We start from the raw sequence: 9,901 nt of genomic DNA, 5'->3' as shown, positions 1-9,901 counted from the left end.
TTTTATGATTAGATTACATAGGCAAACATGCTCAAGTAAAACAAATTACAAATTTATTAATTCTCATTCAGTTCTATATTTATATCTATAGTTAAATTCTAGCTATCCAAAGCAACACTATCCTATATATCCTTGGCTGAACAAATACATACACTTTGTGAATATTTTGTTTCAGGTATTCTTTTTTTAATACTTGATATATTATTTTTATTTTATGTGTATGTGCATATTGACTGCATGTAGGTAAGTGCACCCATGTGGTGCAATGCTCTCGAAGGACAGACGAGGCTGTCGGAGCTCCTAGAACTGAAGTTACACACAGTTGTTAGCTTCCATGTGGATGCTGGGATTCGAACCTGGATCTTCTGCAAGAGCAACCACCGTTCTTAACCACTGAGCTATCTCTCCAACCTCTTGGGTCTTCTTTTAGTCAGAAAGAAAAACAATACCAGTAAAGCTGAACTGAGTCTCTACAGAAATTATAAGAGAATGAGAAACTATTCTCACCTTAATCATAATTGACAATTAGGAAGTTAGGAAAATGTAAGGGAAACATTTGTTTTTAATCCATGTTTTGAAATAATCGGTGTCCTTCCTCTTTTCCTGTAGATAAGTGGAGGAGCTACACATAAGGAAAAATCTGATATTATTTACTGTATTAATTTGGTAAAACTTAATAGAAAGCTGTGCTCTCTTTTGCTTGCAAAGGATAAAATTAGACATATGAAAGATATGATTGTATTTAATGAAGTTTGGAGAGCAAAAGTTATCTGAAATATTGAGTGTACCCTGCTGCCTCTAAAATCCTAAATCCAGTTCTGTGAAGGAGGAATTGTAGATGGCATTGATATGAGAGTTGATAGTTCCTTAAAATGTTTCTTAACGTTTTTTAATTTGTGTGTATTTGTATGTGTTGGAGTGTATGCGATATGTTTAGGTATCTGTGGAGACAAGATGACACAAGATTCCCTGAATCTGGAGTTATAGGCAGCTGTAATCAGATTTGTTCCGGGAACAAATCTTAGTAATGTACAGGAACATCAAGCATTCTAAACCACTGAGCCATCTCTCGAGCCTGAGAAAAGCTTTTTAAGCACAGGAAATTTCTATTTGAATTGTTCTGAGGTGACTGGAATTCTAGCAGATGGGTGCCCTCTAAACCAGTATTTTAAGGGGGAGAGGGATTTTTCACTCCGGGAGAACATGTGGATATTAAGAGACATATTTTTAGCTTGCTAGAAATGTGTCTGGCATCTGATGAACAGAGGTCAGAGACTGACATGATTATCCTATAAAAGGGTAGATTTGACCATATGGTACTGAAATAAATGGTCCAGAATGTCAGTGGTGTCAACAGCAAGACACACTGTTCTCATTGCAGAAGGAACAATGACAAGGTTTTCAATTTTCATTTTAGAATGAGTAGTCTCACACATGGAAGGTAAAATTCCCACCACATTCTGAACTTGTGAAAGTCAGTGGAAGGCTTTATTGCCTTGTGGTCACCCAACACCCCTGGCTCTTACAGCTTTTCTACCCCTTCTGCAATGGTCCCTGAGCCCTGGGTGTCTGAGGTTTAATATAGGAGTCCTATCCAGACACGTGTACTCTATTTTGAGCAGTTGTGGATTTCACTATTAATCATCTGCTGTATGAGGAAGTTTCACCAGTGAGAGTTGAGAGATGTATTAGTGATATTTCTGTCCACTGTTCTGCTATCTTCTGTGAGCCTTAGGTCTAGAAGTTCCATTGTAAATATGTCACTTTCTGCTGAACATCTAACAGACACTTATTCTCTACATTTGACTAGTTCTGCAACCCTGTGTGCAAAAAGAAGCTTCCTGGATAAGTGGTGACTGTTATATATATTTGAAACACAGTAAGAAAATATATTTGTCTAGGGATGTGAAAGATGGGGGGTTTTTCTCAGGATCTATGACTTCTCCAGCCATGCATATTTGGCTATGTTTACACTGCCAGGCCTGAGTTCCTTCCCTGTGAGTGAGCTGAAGTCCAATTAGATAGTTGTTAATTACCCTCAAGATGAGAGCGTTACTACTGTACCAGTAAAGATAATTTACTGTGTCAGTCATTAATGGGGTTATTAGACTTTACAGCTGTGTTGGATCATTGATTGATTTTTCTCCCTTTGCAGCTTGCATAGCATCCTCTAGAACTATGAGAAGTAGTTGCCTTGGAGAAAGTTTCCAGGTCAGTTTTGGTTAAATTGCTCCAAGTCCTGTGTTTGATCTATGCACTCTCTTCAGGAATAGGGGCTTAAGTTCTGAGAGGTCATCAAGGAGTTTGGCAATAGCCTCTCTTTCACTGTGTAACCCTCCTTCCCTCCCCAGGTAATTGCCCTCATGCTCCTCATCCCCCCCTTGATAATACCCATCTTCTATTAACCTGCTCTCTTCGGCTCCTTCTTCCCCTTTACCCCCACTATTACTTTCCATTTTCATGGTTCCTATGGATACATCAAGATATATACTTACATGCAAGGATTTGAAGCTAAAATTGACAAATGAGAGAGAAAATACATTATCTTTCTGAGTCTGTATAACTTCACTTAGTACAATAGTTTTTAATTCCATCCACTTATCTGCAAATTATGTATTTTCATTTCTCTTTACTCTGAGAAAAACACCATTGGACAAATGAACTTCATTTTCATTATCCATTCATAATTTAAGGGAAATTTAGATTTTCTATTTCTCTTTAAAAATCAGTTAACTAGGGGCTGGAGAGATGGCTCAGTGTTTAAGAACGCTGGTTGTTCTTGCAGAAGACCCAGGTTCAAATGCCAGCACCCACATGGCAGCTAACAATTGTCTGTAACTCCAGTCCCAGGGGATCCTACAGCCTCTTCTGACCTCCTTGGCCATTGCATGACATGGGTACACTTATCTACATGTAGGCAATACAAGCATACACATAAAATAAAAGAAATTAATTAATTAAATTTTAAATTTTATGTGTATAAGTATGATGCCTTCTTGTACATAAGCGTAAATGCCTGTGGTACGCAATGCCCACAGAGGTCAGGAGAAGGCATCAGATTTCCTTGGAACTGGAGTTATGGATGGTTGTTAGGCACCTTGTGGGTGCTGGGAATCAAACTCTGGTCCTCTGCAAGAGCAGCCAGTGCTCTTGACACTGAACCATCTCTCTAGCCCCTGATTCCATTTCTTAGCCATTGTGAGGAAATAGCAACATTAACATGTCTGTACATGTATCACTGCAGTGAGATGAGTCCTTTGGGAATATGAACTGGAGTTATGGATGGTTGTTAGGCACCTTGTGGGTGCTGGGAATCAAACTCTGGTCCTCTGCAAGAGCAGCCAGTGCTCTTGACACTGAACCATCTCTCTAGCCCCTGATTCAATTTCTTAGCCATTGTGAGGAAATAGCAACAATAACATGTCTGTACATGTATCACTGCAGTGAGATGAGCCCTTTGGGAATACGTTAAGGAGAGGTATAACCAGATTATACAGCAGATTCATTTTCAGTTTTTTAAAAGTTTTCCACAGTGCTTGCATGAGTTTACAATCCCACCAGCAGTGAATAACTCTTTCTCTTTCTCAGCATCCTCATCTGCATAATTTCTTCTCTTGATCTGACTGTAGTAAGAAGAAATCACAAAGTACTTTTGGTTTTAGCTTCACTAATTACTAATGATGCTGAACATTATTTAAGATGTTTCTTAGTATTTGTTATTTCTTCTTTTGAGAGCTCTGTTCATATCAAAAACCCATCACTTAATTGTGTCATTTTTTCTTGAGTCTTCATTTTTTTATTTCTTTGTGTATTTTGGATATTAATCTTCTGTCAGATGTGTAGATGATGAGGATTTTTTTCCCACTCCGTGGGTTTCCTCTTCACTCAGATGGTTGTTTTCTTTGCTGTGCAGAATTTTGGTTTAATGAAATGTCACTTGTCAGTTGTTGACCTTAAATCCTGAGCAACTGATGTTCAAGCTAGAAAGTCCTTTCCTGCATCTATATTTTATAGCATACTGCCAATATTTTCTTCTAGGACTTTTAGTGTTTCATGGACTCGAGACATGGCTCAATGGTTAAGAACACTTACAGTTTCAGTTTTTCAGGTTTCACATTAAAGTCTCTGAGCAATTTGGAGTTGACTTCTATGCAGTGTGATAGATGAAATTCTAATTTCTTCTCCATGTGGTAAACCACTTTTGATAGCATCATTTGATAAAGATGTGTTTCCTCCAATGTGTTTTCTTGACCTCTTTATCAAATATCAGGTGGCTAAAACTGCATATACTCACATTTGGGTCTTCTATATTCTTCCTTTTATCAATATGTGCTATTTTTTTCCAGATACCATGCTGTTGTGATGATTAGATCTCTGTAATATAATTTGAGATATGGTTGGAGTAATAATTTACACATGATTGATCTTTGTGCTCAGAATTGTTTTGTCTCTCCATGAATTTCTGTAATTCCATATAAATCTTAGGATATTTTTTCTAATTTTTGGAAGAATATTTTTGGTTTTTTTCTTGGGAATGCATTGAATTTATACACTGCCTTTGGTAGTACTGTCATTTTCACAATATTAATTCTTTCAATCCATTAGCAAGGGAGTGCTTTACAACTCCTTGTGTTTTTCTCAATCTCATTTTTCAAAAAAAAAGTTTTTAAAATTTCATTGCTGAGTTCTTTAATATTTTGTTAGTTTTCTTCCTAAATATTTTTTGAGGCTACTGTGAATGGAAGTGTTTCCATGAACTCTTTATCTAATTGCTTGTTGCTGGCATTTAGAAATTCTATTCTTAAATGTAAATTAATTTTGAAACCTCGACTTTGCTGAAAACATTTATCATTCCTAGAAGCTTTCTGGTGGAATTCTTTTCCAATTAGTACCCTTTAAATATCTTCTCTTTTCTTATTTCTCTAGCAAGAGTTTCAACTACCATATTGCAGAGAAATAGAAGATAGCCTTGTATGTTTCTGATTTTAATGAGAATGCTTCCATTTTTTCTCATTTATAATGATGTTGACAGTGGGTTTTGTTGTTATTGTAGTTTGATTATGCTGGGGTATGTTTAATCCAGTCTAATTCCCTCTAGTACTTTTACTATAAATCCATGTTCGTTTTTGTCATAGGCTATTTCTGAATTTATTTAAATAATCATGTGGGGTTTTTTTGTCTTTAATTCATTTTTATGTCTTATTACATTTGTTTATTTACAAACATTGAACCATCCCTGCATCCTTAGCATAAAACTGACTTAATCATTGTGGATGTTCTTTTTTTAAATATTTTACTTATTATTTTATTTTATTTGAGCATATTACCTACAGGTATGTAAGTGCACCCATTCTGTGCAATGCCCATGCAGGTCAGAAGAGGACATCAAATTCTCCTGGACCAGGTGTTAAAGAACAGTTGTTAGCTGCCATGTGGCTGTAAGGAATCGAACCTGGGTCCTCTACAAAAGCAGCCACTGATCTTAAGCACTGAACCATCTCTTCGGCCCCTGGATGCTCATTTTAATGTGTGTCTGCATGTGCTTTGGAAGTATATTTTGAGAATTTTACATCTGTTTTCATTAGGGATCTGGGCCTAGACTTCTTTTGTTGTTGTGTGTTTACCTGTTTTAGGTATTAGAGTAATACTGGCTTCATAGAAGGAGTTTGGTAGTTCACTCTTTCCTTTATTGTCTTTCTTTCTTTCTTTCTTTCTTTCTTTCTTTCTTTCTTTCTTTCTTCTTCCTTCCTTAATTTCTTCCTTTCTTTATAATAAATTTCAGTGGTATTTTTTGTAGGTCTTTGTAGGTCTGGAACAATTGTGCATGGACTCAATTTGGACCTGGAATTTATAGAGTTGGGAAGTTCGTATTACTGTTTCAATTTCCTTGTTCATTATAGGTCAGTTTAAACTGTTAGTCTTTTCTTGTTATAATTTTGTTGGATCCATTGAATTTAGAAATTGTTCCATTTCTTTTAGGATTTCTAATTTAATATAGTACAGATTTCATAGTACATTTCATCCATGAGTTTTTAATCAAATTTAGACTCCTTCCCCCATATATAACCACATGCACACATCCTCCCACCAGAACTAATGCATTCTCTCATACATGCTAATTCCTATCCAGTCAATCATTTGTACCCAGATGTCCTTCAGTGCAAATTCATCCACTGGTGTCTAAGTGTCCCAATGAAATTTCTTACCATATGCTAAATATGGGTCCTTATATTTATAGACAAGTATACCATACACTAGTCAACAATGAAGCTTCTTTTGGCAATTGATGGAGGCACTGCAGAGTTCTACAACTGACCACACACAGAGAAAGTACATCTGAGGGACATCCAGTTCCAGGTGGCATATTCATAGCAGAAACTCTATATCTGAGGCTCATAGAACATTCCAAAACAGAGGGTAAAGAGAAAACTAGTTCATCCCTCAAATTTGTATAAGGAAGTTTCCTTATACAACAGAGTGTGGTGTGCACAGAAGGTGATAACTGGCCAAGTTTTAGACAATAAAAGACCTGTAGAGTGTGTGTCTCTGGATAGGACTCCTATATTAAACCTCAGGGATCAGTGTGGAAGAGGGGGTAGAAAGACTCTAGAGTCAGGGTTGGTTCATGACCATAGGAAAGCAGAAGATTTCAGACCACTGGAAGCTTGGACATGTGAACTTGTGGCATTGAGCCCAGAACCTGCCAGCACTATCAGACACGAGACATGGGCCCAGAGGGAAGTGAGGGAAATGGATGGTAGGCCAGCCCTAGTCTAGAACAATTTTTTTTTATCTTTTTGAGAACTAGCTATGTAGATCAGGTTGGCCTAAAACTCACAAGATTTGACTGTCTCTGCCTCCAAAGTGCTGGGTTTAAAGGCGTGCTCCACCATGCCCAGCCCTCTAGAACACATTTTTAAATTATTTCCTTATAATGTTCAGGATCTTTTCAATATATGATGTAATGATTCTGCTTTGGATTTGGATTTGGATTTGCTCTTTCTTTTAAATACATGGACTAGGGGTCATTTTACCTATCCAAAGAAACAGCTCTTAGATTCAGTATTTATTTATCTTTTTTATTTGTTTTTATTTATTTGCTTTCTGTTCATTTTATTTCTTCTAGTCTTTTGGGTTTGGGTGTGGTTTGCTCATGCTTTCCAAAATCCTTGATTGTACAAATGAATCATTTATTCTTGTACTTTATGATTTGTAAACATAGGTAGTTAGAGCTAAAATTTCCCTCTTAGGATTGCTTTTAATGTGTCTCAGCTATTTGGTAGTATGTTACCATTTTCATTTATTTCCAGGAATACTTTATTTTTTTATTTCTTCTTTGACTTATTCCTCATTCAGGCATATTTTGATAAATATCCATGAGTTCATACAACAAGTAAAGCTTTTTAAATGTGGATTTTATGTTTTGCTGCATTTTGTCTTATAGAATACATGGGATAATTTCAATTTTCTTGTATCCTTTGAGTTTTGATCTGTGTTGCAGTAAATGGTGTATTTTAGAGATTTGTTACTGAACAACTCAAAAGAATGTGTATGCTTTGATGCTTGGATAAAATGCTTGGTAGATGTCTTTAAGGTCCATTTGATGTATGATATAATTTAATTCAGATTTTTCTCTGTTTATTATTTGTCCAGATGACCTGTCTAATGGAGAACATGGGATATTGATGTCACCTACTTTTGCTGAGTTTGTTTTAATCTGTACTTCATAATGATTTATGTAACTGGGTGCAGCAGAGTTTGGCTCACATATGTTCATTATTGCTATGTCTTTGTGATCAATTGTTTCCTTACTCAGAAAGTACTGACCTTGTTTTCTCTTCTGATTAATTTTAACTTGACATCTATATTTCCAGATATTAGAACAGCAATTCCTGCATCTTTCTTTGTGCCATTTGCTTGAAATATTTTTTCTCTTCCTTCCCAAGGTGGTATCTATCCTTGGAGGTATGATGTATTTCTTGTGAACAACAAATACATGGACTTTGTTTCCTGATAAATTTAAATAACCATTTTTTGACTGAGCAGTTGAGGACCATTGATATTTAGAGTTATTATTAAAATATATGAATTGTTTACTGTCACTTTATTTTTTGTTTGTGTTCTCAGTCTTATTTTTTCCCTTATTTTATACATTCATTTTTTTTTTCATTCTGTAACTTCTTAAGTGTGGTCATTTCATTCTTTAGTCCTTTGTGTTTCTTCAAATGCCCCTGCATGGCTGGTTTGGGGGACATGAATTATTTCAACCTGTTTATTTCATGAAATTTTTTTTCTTTCCTCTTTAACTATGACAGGTAATTTTTTTGGATAAAGTATTTTGTTTTGGTAGTTATGGTCATTTAGAACTTGAAATACTTTGCTCTAGGTTCTTCTGGGTTCTATAATTGCCATTGAAAATCCATCTTTTATTCTGATGAGTTTTTGTTTATATGCAACTTGTTTTTCTCTATCAGCATTCATTCAATATCTTCTTCTGTTCTACACACTTAGCATTCTTACTATGATATGCTATGGAGAGTTTCTGTTCTGGCCCTGTCTAATTGGAGTTCTATGTGAATCTTATATCTGTATACTTATGTCTTTCTGTAATTGTTCTTATATAATTGTTCTTATATAATTCTGTTGAAGAGCTGGTCAGTTACACTGGCCTCAGATTCTTATTCTTTCTCTGTGATTAAGATGAAGATATTTGGTCATTTCATGGTGTCTCACATTTCCTTCACATTTTGTTCCTGTGTTATTTTTAACTTTTTTTCTTATTCTTTGCTTGATCCATCCAATTCTTTAACTTTAGAATTCAATCTTGATGTTCTGTTTTCCATTTCATCCCTTCTATTTGTGAGGCTTTCTCCTGTTGTTTCATATTGGATCATCATTTTTCCAATCCATCTTCATTTTTGGTGAGTTTGCTTCTGTATTTCTCTCTCTTCTGTGAATTCACTTTTCATGTCCTGAATTGTTTTTGACATTTCGTTGATCTCTATTTTCCTATTTTCTTGAGTTTCAGTAAGGATTTTACATTCCTATCTCTTGGAGTTCTTTGAGTTGTTTGTTGTGTGTTCTTTAAAGTCCTTGAATTCTGTGTGTTTATGATTGTCCTTACATAATTTAATACCCTTGGACTCCTCACTGGAGTTCTCACTGTAATAAACTTCTATAGGACTGGTGAGTTTTGTTGGGGACATAGAATCTTGGTTTTTTTTAATATTATTTTTGTTTGGTGTTGGGTTCTGATCATATGAATTTCTTTTGTTGGTTGTGTTTCTGATATGAAATTCTAGCCTGACTTTTAGTTGAAATTTGGTTTTGTTTATATTGTTAATATAGTTTCATTGCTTTCTGATTCAGCATGAATGTTTGGTCTGTGCTTCAGATTTTGACTTTTGATTTTTTAATGGCAGGTCAGGATGGTTCCAAGCTGGCTAGTAAGGAGCCTTCCCTCAGGGTTTGGAGGCCTAGTCAGAATTTGAGAATATATGAATCCACTTGCCTGGCTCAGGAAGGTTAGTATGGAGGTGTCAGGAGGGATTATTAGACAGGGACCTAAGCCCAAACGAATGATGAGGACAGTTTTGGGAGGTTCAAGCTAGCTAGACAGAGTAGATATAAACCCTGGAGCAGGAGAATATAGCAAGTCATGGAGCAGGGGAATACAGGTACCAAGTAACAATGGGCCATGTCTAGCTTATGTGGTTAGTATGTAGATGTCAGGTGGGTGAGCAGCTTCATGACAGTGATAGTATTAGCATGCAGATTTTCCAACTAGCTAAGTGGACTAACATCTGTTAGTCCTGGAGAAAAAGCAGAATCTGAAATATTTTTATGCAGATTTTATAGAGGAGATCTGTGTAGAAAGCAAGAACACCTCGCACTGTCCACA

This window comes from Nannospalax galili, unplaced genomic scaffold (assembly GCF_000622305.1).
Source record: "Nannospalax galili isolate Female #2095 unplaced genomic scaffold, S.galili_v1.0 scaffold593, whole genome shotgun sequence".
NCBI lineage: Eukaryota > Metazoa > Chordata > Mammalia > Rodentia > Spalacidae > Nannospalax > Nannospalax galili.
The sequence above is the reverse complement of the archived record's forward strand: the minus strand, read 5'-3'. Positions refer to the sequence as shown.